The 11,263-nt window shown below is 39.2% G+C and overlaps 1 non-coding gene across 1 annotated transcript; it reads left to right on the top strand.

Annotated features, from left to right (window-relative positions):
• Positions 1 to 9,511: 9,511 nt before the first annotated feature.
• Positions 9,512 to 9,619, top strand: LOC112085788. Its single transcript, XR_002899085.1, has one exon. It is a non-coding gene; the product is annotated as a small nucleolar RNA R71 (small nucleolar RNA).
• The last annotated feature ends 1,644 nt before the right edge of the window (positions 9,620 to 11,263 follow it).

The following is an 11,263-nucleotide window of genomic DNA, read 5'->3' on the forward strand; positions in this document are numbered from 1 at the left end:
TGCCGAGGAATACCTGCTAAGTATCTTCTATCACGGTATAACTCCAGAGTTGCGACACTCTTTTGATATAGCGAGTAATGGAGATTTCACAACTAGATCTGTAGAAGATGCTCACGTTTTCATTAAAAATTTAGGAAATAGCATCCGAAATCAAGTAACCTTTGGTAATTCTGCACTTCCTGATAAGAAAGAAGAAATTTCAGAAGTTATAAAGTGTCTCCGTCACATAATGAGTCATCTTGGATTGCAACAACCAAATAGGGTACACAATACGTGTAACTTTGATGGCTGGAACAACCAAATGGATTCTTATGATCAAGGGATGATGAACACTGCAGAAGTATATCAAATTCATGATGTTCCATTCGTTTCTGATCACCGCGGTCGTGGCTGTTCTAACCGCGGCCAAACAAGCTTTCACCGCGGTTGTGCTGGTTCTGACCGCGGCCAAGACGTGTTTCACCGCGGTCGTGAGCCACCTGACCACGGGAAAACGTCTTCCAAGCCTGGTTGGACACCACCTTCTGAACCAATCTTGGGTATTCAATCTAATCCTGTTTCCTATCCTTGTTTTCCCTCTTCTGAAGCTGAAAACCTAAACAAAAAGAATTTAGAGCTTGAAAAATCTATGTCTCAAGAGATTAGTGATCTTAGATCTGAACTAAAAGAGATGCAAAAGGATTTCGATGAAAGATTTGATACCCTCCTTAGCATAATGAGCAAAACTAATTCTAAGAACTTAGAAAATTCTGAAGAGGAGCCAAGTGAAAATTCTTTCGAAAGCTCAAGTGAAGCAGATCCCTCTGATCATGTGAAAGCTACCACACTTAGGAGTGGATTAGCTTACAAAGAGCCCGAATTTCCTAAAGATCCCGAAGTTAAGGAAAAGGGTAAGGAAAAGGAGAAAGAAAAAGAAAGAATCACGAATGAGGATGTTGAAAAAGAAGTGGTAGGAGAGAAGGATGGAGAAGAAGTAAGAGAAGATTCATCCCGGGAAATCCTCGGAGAAGACCCAATTTCACCTCCACCAACTCGTGTCTACAAACCTAAACCTCCATATCCTAGAGCCTTAAAAGCCCCTAAGAAAGAGGAAGAAAAAGCTAAGCTTAAAGAGCTAATCGATCAGTTAAATGTGAGATTACCTTTTGTAGAAGCTTGTGCTATGATTCCTGCTTTAAGAAAATACATGAAGGGTATTGTAACAAATTCTTTAACTCTTGAAGAAGGTGTTATGATGATAACCCATGAATGTAGTTCTATCCTGCAAAGCCGAATCCCTGAAAAGAAAAACGATCCTGGAAGCTTTGTACTTTCATGCACCATCAATGATGTAGCTTTTGAGCGTGCTCTCTGTGATTTAGGTTCTAGCATAAACATGATGCCTCTTTCTGTAGCAAAACGTTTAGGACACCACACTTTCAAGCCCACTAAAATCTCCTTAGTATTAGCTGATCGTTCTGTTAGACAACCTGTAGGTATCTTAGTAGATGTTCCCGTCGAAATCGAAAAATGTTCCATACCAACCGATTTTGTAGTTCTAGAATTAGAAAAAGAACCTAAGGATCCATTTATTCTTGGACGACCATTCCTATCTACAGCCGGGGCCATAATCAATGTTCCTGAAGGAAAAATTGACCTTCATCTATCTGGCCTAGTTATGCAGTTTGACATGAACAAAAGTTTTGATAAACCGACTCTGGATGGCAAAATTTGTTGGATTGATGAGTTAGACGGAATTATTGAGGAAGTCTATGAAGATCTGCTTCTAGACGACCCTTTAAGTGTCACGCTTTCACCCGCAAAAGATGAACACAATTTCCTTGAAGGAATTTCGAGTGAATGCGCGCGTATGCTTGATAAATCCGAAACTTATAGGAAACCTCTACACTATCTAGATCTAAAGGACCAAACAAACATTCCTACACCTCCTAAAGACACTGCCGCAGCAATTAATGATCCTTGGAGCGAGCTTAAAGCCCCTAAAGTCGAGCTTAAACCTCTTCCCGTCGGACTTAAGTACGCCTTCCTTGGACCAAATTCTACTTATCCTGTCAAAATAAACTCTGATTTGACGGAAGAAGAAACCAAAATGTTGTTGACTGAGCTGAGAAAGCATAGAAAAGCCTTAGGATATTCACTTGATGACATACCTGGAATCTCTCCAGATCTCTGTATGCACAAGATAAATCTAGAGGATAATGCTAAAAACTCAATCGAAAGTCAAAGGAGACTGAACCCTAATCTCATGGATGTTGTCAAGAAGGAGATTATGAAGCTTTTAGAAGCTGGAATAATCTTTCCTATCTCAGACAGTACTTGGGTTAGCCCAGTTCACGTTGTTCCAAAGAAAGGAGGAGTCACTGTTGATGAGCGAGTTGTAAACGGGGTTTGTTGTTTTCGTTTTACTAAGCTTCAGGTTTTAAATTTAGAACCCCTAAATGTCTGCAAGTGCACAGATGTGCGCTGTAGTACTTAGGGTATCGATCCACAGAGACTTAGTTGTTTCAGTACGAATTCAACGCAACGCTTAAATCAGATTAGAACTAAAAGGTTTTGGTTTTGGTTTTGGGTTTTTGTTGTCACTAAATCTAAACTAGAAAGCAAAGAAAACAAAAGCAATTGAAGGCAATTAAAACAAGTAAAAAGCGATTAAACTAAAGCTAATGAAAGCAGGTAATAAGGGAATGAAAAGCAGATAAATAGCGATTAAAAAGCAGATGAAATTGAAGGTTGTAAACAATTAAAGACAAACGTTGGGGCTCAAGGGGTTTCGCAGGGGTTCATGGACTAGGCTATGTCGATTTTAAGCATATGATAAAGGTAATCAACTACGTATGTTCTAGAACTCGAGGCACAAAAGTATGAATAGCCTACTTTCGCAGCACTAAACAACTATCTCTCGCAACCCTAATCAGTAGGTTTCCACTCTGATTCTGGAAGGGAGAAGATGCAATAGCAGAACAAGACTCATCAATATTCACAACTCAACTACAGGTAGGTTTCCACTCCTATAGAAGAATTGCTCGTTTCACCCTAGTTCAGACAATCAATGAAAGCTTTCGCAACATATCATATCAGATCGGCTTCTAAGTGGCCAGCAAAGAATCACGCAGTATAATCAAAGGCAAACAAAGAACATCTAGAAGATTATAAATCCTAAATCTATCGATTCATAAGCAAAGAAACATGAAATTCCCTTTGAATAATCCCTTTAAACCCAACAGGGTAACTACTCAAATATATTGTAAACAATCATCACAAACGAAATTGAAAGTGCAGGAAATTAAAGAAAAGAAGGAAGAAGAACGAAGAACGGAGGCGACGACGGAGGCGCGATGATGCTCTCCAGCGGCGGCTCCTCCTCCTTAAAACGGCGGCCTCCTAGGGTTTGTGAAGCACACCCACGAACTCTCTCTCTATATATATAAATTTTAGGTCTCTATTCGATTCTGCCTCTTTAGAATGACCTAAAGAGGGTATTTATAGCTTCTAGGGTGGTTCTGGACACTTAGGGCTTCAAAAATAACGAAGGGAATTGATTTGGGCTTTATTTAAGTCGTCGGGAAAGTGAACGACCAAAGTCCGCGGTCGCGGTGGCTCTACCCGCGGGAAAATGGGTGTTTGCCGCGGTCCCGGCACTTGCTCTCTTCCAGAACTGCATTTTCTGTCATTCTTGCATCGGGAATATCTGAAGATCTAACCGTTGGATTGTCTCCAAACCAAGTGCATTAGAAAGCTGGTTGGATCCTCTATGTTGTCTCAAATTGTGGGGGTGATCAGACGGTGAGAAGGTCTTCATCGCTTGTCATACTTCTGACGGTCTGCATTTATCCAAAATTGCTCATTTGTTCCAAATTGCATATCTTTTGCCCAAGTTTCCTGTAAAGTCTTTTGAAACTTTAAAACATTGAAAACACTTTAAAAACATGGAAAACAGAGTTAAAACACCTGCATAAGACATAGTTATGATCCATAAAACTGGTCAAAATACGGTGTTATCAACTCCCCCAGACTTACCTTTTTGTTTGTCCTCAAACAAACTTAAGTCAGGAAAAAAGTTTTTGAAAAATCGCAGGAACTAAACAATATCTCAGTGACCGACCTTCTAAACCATAACTTATCGTGAAACATCTATTTGGATCTAGTCTAGAAAATTCTCACCAAAATACAAGCAAACTAGTCCGTTAATCCGTCATGTGAATATCTACACACTTAGATCTAACTTCCAGTCAACTAGCTCTTAACATTCATTAGAAATCTCGGTGGTTCTCATCAAAGAAATTCTAGGCAAGGCAATCTAGGCTAGGTGTAAAAATGGTTATTCTAGGGGTAAGGCTTAAAGTGTTTACGGGTTACCTGAAGATCTGGAGAATGCAAGATATTATGCAAAACCGAAAGAGAGAGTGAAGCAGTTGGTATCCACAGTTTTCAGTCACTTTCTTCTTGCCATAGATTACTGGCCATCTTCCTCAGGTTCTCTCCTAACTTCCCCAGACTTAGATTTTTGTAAATCTTTCAAAAACATAGCTCTATAAACGCTTAGTAGATTCTTCTTGCTCCAAAAATTTCGACAATCTAGGACTCATTAGGCTTTTTGTTTCCCTCTCTCTTTTCAAAATATTTTTTTTTTTTTTTTTTTTTTTTGAAAGAGAGGGAACACCTTTAGATATAGAGTCTTAGAGAGCACGAAATTACCAGTTAAGATTTGTCTTGTAAAGCTTCTTGATGTTTCTGATACTCTTCCTTCCCAATTCCATTCAGTCTCCTTTGTGAGTGACTGAAAACTGCGTCGCTCCTCTTCTCTCCGACGTTTTTGCACATATCTGCTGATATAAACTAAAGAGAGAATGCACGAGGATTGAAAACAAGGGTTTTGGGTTTAGGGTATGGTACCAGATAAAGATAAACTGGTCATCTAGGAAGACAAAGAGTGGTAAAAGTGAGGGTAAAAGACGTCCTAGATGTGTATGTCGATGCCTGCCTAAAATCAATGATGAGAAAATTAAATGTCAATATTAAGGTCAAATAAAATGAGCTAGTATATCATGTCAGAAAGAATCTCCATGAATAGAAGTTCTCTGGTGGGATTTCGTAATGCAAGTACTTAGCTACCGCCTAGTCTAGGCCTAAATCACAAAAGAGCAAAAAACGAGGAAATAGCGTAGAAGCACACTGGTCTAATTCATCATAGTAATGTTTACTGTGTTCCTGGTTTGAAAACTTTTTGAAAGACATTTTTTTGAAAACGATTTTTAAAAATTGTATGAAAAACTTTTTGAAAAAATTTTATGTGTCCAAAACAAACTCAAAACAAATCAAATTTCAATAGTAACGGATGAACATCCTCCCCAGACTTATTTCACACTGTTCTCAGTGTGATAAATCTTGGAAAGAATGGTAAAGAAAATAGAAAAGTTGAAATGTTTAAGTGAACTTATCGTGCTGGAGAGTGCTGCTCGTCTTTTGTATTTGTTCTTCCTTATTAAAAACCTGAAATTAAATGAAACAGAAACAAAGCAATGGAAATAAAAAAATAAAGGTCAAAGGGAAATAGATAAAATACCAAGTGGGTTGCCTCCCACTAAGCGCTTGTTTCAAGTCATTAGCTTGACATTGTTGCTCGATTAAACTTAACCGGGGTCGTGACATTCCTTGATCTCATCATTGGCCGATGATGGATCATTCAAAAACATCACTTCTCTTTCGTCTTCGATTTCTTCAGCCAGACATCTTCGGAATAACCCATCAGCACATCTCTTATAGAGATAGGGTTCATCCCAAAAATAATGTTTTATGTCTTTCAGGAACTTTTTCTTCCTATACCCAAAGAATTGTGGTGGTTCTCCATCTGCTCCTAGGTAATTTGCTATGTGCCTAAACCATGGGGTGTTGAAAGCATCTGCTCTTCGCATGAGTGGACGTGGTGGTGCGGTATTAGCATTGGGGGTAGTATCTATTGCATAGATGTTTTCTTCAGGCAAACTGTCATTTAAAGGCAATCTTTCTTCAACTCGAATTCGTGAAAGATGGTCTGCAACTCCATCATCTGCTCCTTTCCGATCTCGAATTTCGATATCGAATTCTTGCAGTAAGAGGATCCATCTTATCAACCGAGGTTTAGCGTCTTTCTTAGACATTAAATACTTGATTGCAGCATGATCAGTATGGACTATGACCTTAGATCCTACGAGATAAGAACGGAATTTCTCAAATGCAAATACGACAGCTAGAAGTTCTTTCTCTGTTGTAGCATAATTGCATTGAGCTTCGTCTAGAGTTCTGCTTGCGTAGTAGATTACGTGCAGTTTCTTATCTTTTCGTTGGCCAAGCACTGCTCCGACCGCATAGTCACTTGCATCGCACATGATTTCGAATGGGAGTTCCCAATCAGGTGCTTGCACGACAGGAGCGGAAACAAGGGCTTCTTTGATCTTATGAAACGCGGCTAAGCAATCATCATCGAACTCGAAGTTCGTTTCTTTGCAAAGCAAACGCGTAAGAGGTCTAGCTATTTAAGAAAAATCTTTTATGAAGCGCCTATAGAATCCTGCATGTCCTAAGAAACTACGAATTCCTTTTACGTTTGTGGGTGGTTGTAGGCTTGTCATGACTTCAATTTTAGCTTTATCAACTTCAATTTCTTTTCCAGAAATTCTGTGCCCAAGCACGATTCCGTCTTGTACCATGAAGTGACATTTTTCCCAATTTAATACTAAGTGCTTATCTTCACATCTTTGCAGAACTTTACCAAGATTGGCTAAGCATTTTTCAAAAGAAGATCCATAGACAGAGAAATCATCCATGAATACTTCCATGAAATCCTCGATAAAATCTGTGAAGATCGACATCATGCACCGCTGGAAGGTAGCAGGTGCATTACACAATCCAAAAGGCATACGTCGGTAAGCAAACGTGCCATATGGACAAGTGAATGTCGTTTTTTCTTGATCCTCCGGTCGAATAGGAATTTGGAAAAATCCGGAGTATCCATCAAGAAAGCAATAGTAGGGATGATTAGCTAATCTTTCTAGCATTTGATCTATGAAGGGAAGTGGAAAATGATCTTTCCTAGTTGCTGCATTCAGTTTCCGGTAATCGATGCACATACGATGTCCAGTTACTGTTCTTGTAGCGATCATTTCATCTTTATCATTTTTAATGACAGTGACTCCTCCTTTCTTTGGAACAACATGAACTGGGCTAACCCAAGTGCTATCTGAGATAGGAAAGATTATTCCAGCTTCTAAAAGCTTCATAATCTCCTTCTTGACAACATCCATGAGATTAGGGTTCAGTCTCCTTTGACTTTCGATTGAGTTTTTAGCATTATCCTCTAGATTTATCTTGTGCATACAAAGATCTGGAGAGATTCCAGGTATGTCATCAAGTGAATATCCTAAGGCTTTTCTATGCTTTCTCAGCTCAGTCAACAGCATTGTGGTTTCTTCTTCCGTCAAACCAGAGTTTATTTTGACAGGATAAGTAGAATTTGGTCCAAGGAAAGCGTACTTAAGTCCGACGGGAAGAGGTTTAAGCTCGACTTTAGGGGCTTTAAGCTCGCTCCAAGGATCATTAATTGCTGCAGCAATGTCTTTAGGAGGTGTAGGAATGTTTGTTTGGTCCTTAAGATCTAGATAGTGTAGAGGTTTCCTATAAGTTTCGGATTTATCAAGCATACGTGTGCACTCACTTGAAATTTCTTCAAGGAAATTGCGTTCATCTTTTGTGGGTGAAAGCGTGACACTTAAAGGGTCGTCTAGAAGCAGATCTTCATAGACTTCCTCAATAATTCCGTCTAACTCATCAACCCAACAAATTTTGCCATCCAAAGTTGGTTTATCGAAACTTTTGTTCATGTCAAACTGCATAACTAGACCGGCTAGATGAAGGTCAATTTTTCCTTCAGGAACATTGATTATGGCTCCAGCTGTAGATAGGAATGGTCTTCCAAGAATAAGTGGATCCTTAGGTTCTTTTTCTAGTTCTAGAACTACGAAATCGGTGGGTATGGAACATTTTTCGATTTCTACAGGAACATCTACTAGGATACCTACTGGTTGTCTAACAGAACGATCAGCTAGTACTAAAGAAATTTTAGTGGGCTTGAAAGTGTGATGTCCTAAACGTTTTGCTACTGAAAGAGGCATCATGTTTATGCTAGATCCTAAATCACAAAGAGCACGCTCAAAAGCTACATCATTGATGGTGCATGAAAGTACAAAGCTTGCAGGATCGTTTTTCTTTTCAGGGATTCGGCTTTGCAGGATAGAACTACATTCATGGGTTATCATCATAACGCCTTCTTCAAGAGTTAAAGAATTTGTTAGAATACCCTTCATGTATTTTCTTAAAGCAGGAATCATTGCACAAGCTTCTACAAAAGGTAATTTCACATTTAATTGATCAATCAACTCAATTAGCTTTTTCTTTCTCTTTCTTAGGGGCTCTTAAGGCTCTAGGATATGGAGGTTTAGGTTTATAGACACGAGTTGGTGGAGGTGGAATTGGGTCTTCTCCAAGAATTTCCCGGGATGAATCTTCTCTTACTTCTTCTCCATCCTTCTCTCCAACCACTTCTTTTTCAGCATCTTCATTCGTGATTCTTTCTTTTTCTTTCTCCTTTTCCTTACCCTTTTCCTCAACTTCGGGATCTTTAGGAAATTCAGGCTCTTTTTAAGCTAATCCACTCCTAAGTGTGATAGCTTTCACATGATCGGAGGGATCTGCTTCACTTGAGCTTTCGAAAGAATTTTCACTTAGCTCCTCTTCAGATTTTTCTAAGTTTTTAGAATTAGTTTTGGCCATTATGCTAAGGAGGGTATCTAATCTTTCATCGAAATCCTTTTTTAGTTCAGATCTAAGATCACTAATCTCTTGAGACATAGATTTTTCAAGCTCTAAATTCTTTTTGTTTAGGTTTTCAGCTTCAGAAGAGGGAAAACAAGGATAGGGAACATGATTAGATTGAATACCCAAGATTGGTTCAGCAGGTGGTGTCCAACCAGGCTCGGAAGACGTTTTCCCGCGGTCAGGTGGCTCACGACCGCGGTGAAACACGTCTTGGCCGCGGTCAGAACCAACACGACCGCGGTGAAAGCTTGCTTGGCCGCAGTCCGGACGAACGGACCCGCGGTGATCAGAAACGAATGGAACATCATGAATTTGATATACTTCTGCAGTGTTCATCATCCCTTGATCATAAGAATCCATTTGGTTGTTCCAGCCATCAAAGTTACACGTATTGTGTACCCTATTTGGTTGTTGCAATCCAAGATGACTCATTATGTGACGGAGACACTTTATAACTTCTGAAATTTCTTCTTTCTTATCAGGAAGTGCAGAAGTACCAAAGGTTACTTGATTTCGGATGCTGTTTCCTAAATTTTTAATGAAAACGTGAGCATCTTCTACAGATCTAGTTGTGAAATCTCCATTACTTGCTATATCAAAAGAGTGTCGCAACTATGGAGTTATACCGCGATAGAAAATACTTAGCAGGTATTCCTCGGCATATCCATGGTGTGGACAATCTCTTTGGTATTCCCTAAATCTTTCCCAAGTATCTAAAAGATCTTCATCTTCTTTTTGTTTAAAAGTTGTTATCTTCTTTCTTAAGAGATTTGCAAGATTTCTAGTGTAAAAACGATTTAGGAAAGCAGTTTTACACGCTGCCCACGTTTTTAGTGAAGCAGGTGGCAAAGATTTTAGCCATTTGCTGGCATTATCTCTAAGAGAGAATGGGAAAAGACTACACTTGTGGTAATCCCCATTTGCTGTAATGATTGCACATAATTCTTCGAAAGTCTCGATATGGTCTATCGGGTTTTCGAATGAATAACCAGAGAATTGATTTTGTTGAACTAAATGGATAATGGGTACCTTAATTTCGGTTTTGCCATCCTCAGGTAAGGCTGGTTGAATAGCTCTTCGATCTCCCATGAACTTTTCGAGTGAATCGAAACTTCCAATCAGTTCATCATCATCTTTGTGTTTGGCCGATCCGATTAGCTCATTGTCATCATAGATCGGTTCTTCGAACTCATCATCAGTCAGGTCATCATCGCTTGGATCACCATCCACACGATTTGGTGGATCACCAAGAGTTCCGGGAACATGTTCCCGGTCTCTCATCTCAGAGAAACCTGAAAAATTCAAAAGAAAAAGTAAAAATAAACAAGTGTTCTAATGGATTTAAGCTGGGATTCGCAACGAAACAAATTTAAGTCTCCGGCAACGGCGCCAAAAACTTGATGAGCGAGTTCTAAACGGGGTTTGTTGTTTTCGTTTTACTAAGCTTCAGGTTTTAAATTTAGAACCCCTAAATGTCTGCAAGTGCACAGATGTGTGCTGTAGTACTTAGGGTATCGATCCACAGAGACTTAGTTGTTTCAGTACGAATTCAACGCAACGCTTAAATCAGATTAGAACTAAAAGGTTTTGGTTTTGGTTTTGGGTTTTTTTTGTCACTAAATCTAAACTAGAAAGCAAAGAAAACAAAAGCAATTGAAGGCAATTAAAACAAGTAAAAAGCGATTAAACTAAAGCTAATGAAAGCAGGTAATAAGGGAATGAAAAGCAGATAAATAGCGATTAAAAAGCAGATGAAATTGAAGGTTGTAAACAATTAAAGACAAACGTTGGGGCTCAAGGGGTTTCGCAGGGGTTCATGGACTAGGCTATGTCGATTTTAAGCATATGATAAAGGTAATCAACTACGTATGTTCTAGAACTCGAGGCACAAAAGTATGAATAGCCTACTTTTGCAGCACTAAACAACTATCTCTCGCAACCCTAATCAGTAGGTTTCCACTCTGATTCTGGAAGGGAGAAGATGCAATAGCAGAACAAGACTCATCAATATTCACAACTCAACTACAGGTAGGTTTCCACTCCTATAGAAGAATTGCTCGTTTCACCCTAGTTCAGACAATCAATGAAAGCTTTCGCAACATATCATATCAGATCGGCTTCTAAGTGGCCAGCAAAGAATCACACAGTATAATCAAAGGCAAACGAAGAACATCTAGAAGATTATAAATCCTAAATCTATCGATTCATAAGCAAAGAAACATGAAATTCCCTTTGAATAATCCCTTTAAACCCAACAGGGTAACTACTCAAACATATTGTAAACAATCATCACAAACGAAATTGAAAGTGCAGGAAATTAAAGAAAAGAAGGAAGAAGAACGAAGAACGGAGGCGACGACGGAGGCGCGATGATGCTCTCCAGCGGCGGCTCCTCCTCCTTAAAACGGCGGCC

This window comes from Eutrema salsugineum, unplaced genomic scaffold (assembly GCF_000478725.1).
Source record: "Eutrema salsugineum unplaced genomic scaffold, Eutsalg1_0 scaffold_3, whole genome shotgun sequence".
Lineage (NCBI taxonomy): Eukaryota > Viridiplantae > Streptophyta > Magnoliopsida > Brassicales > Brassicaceae > Eutrema > Eutrema salsugineum.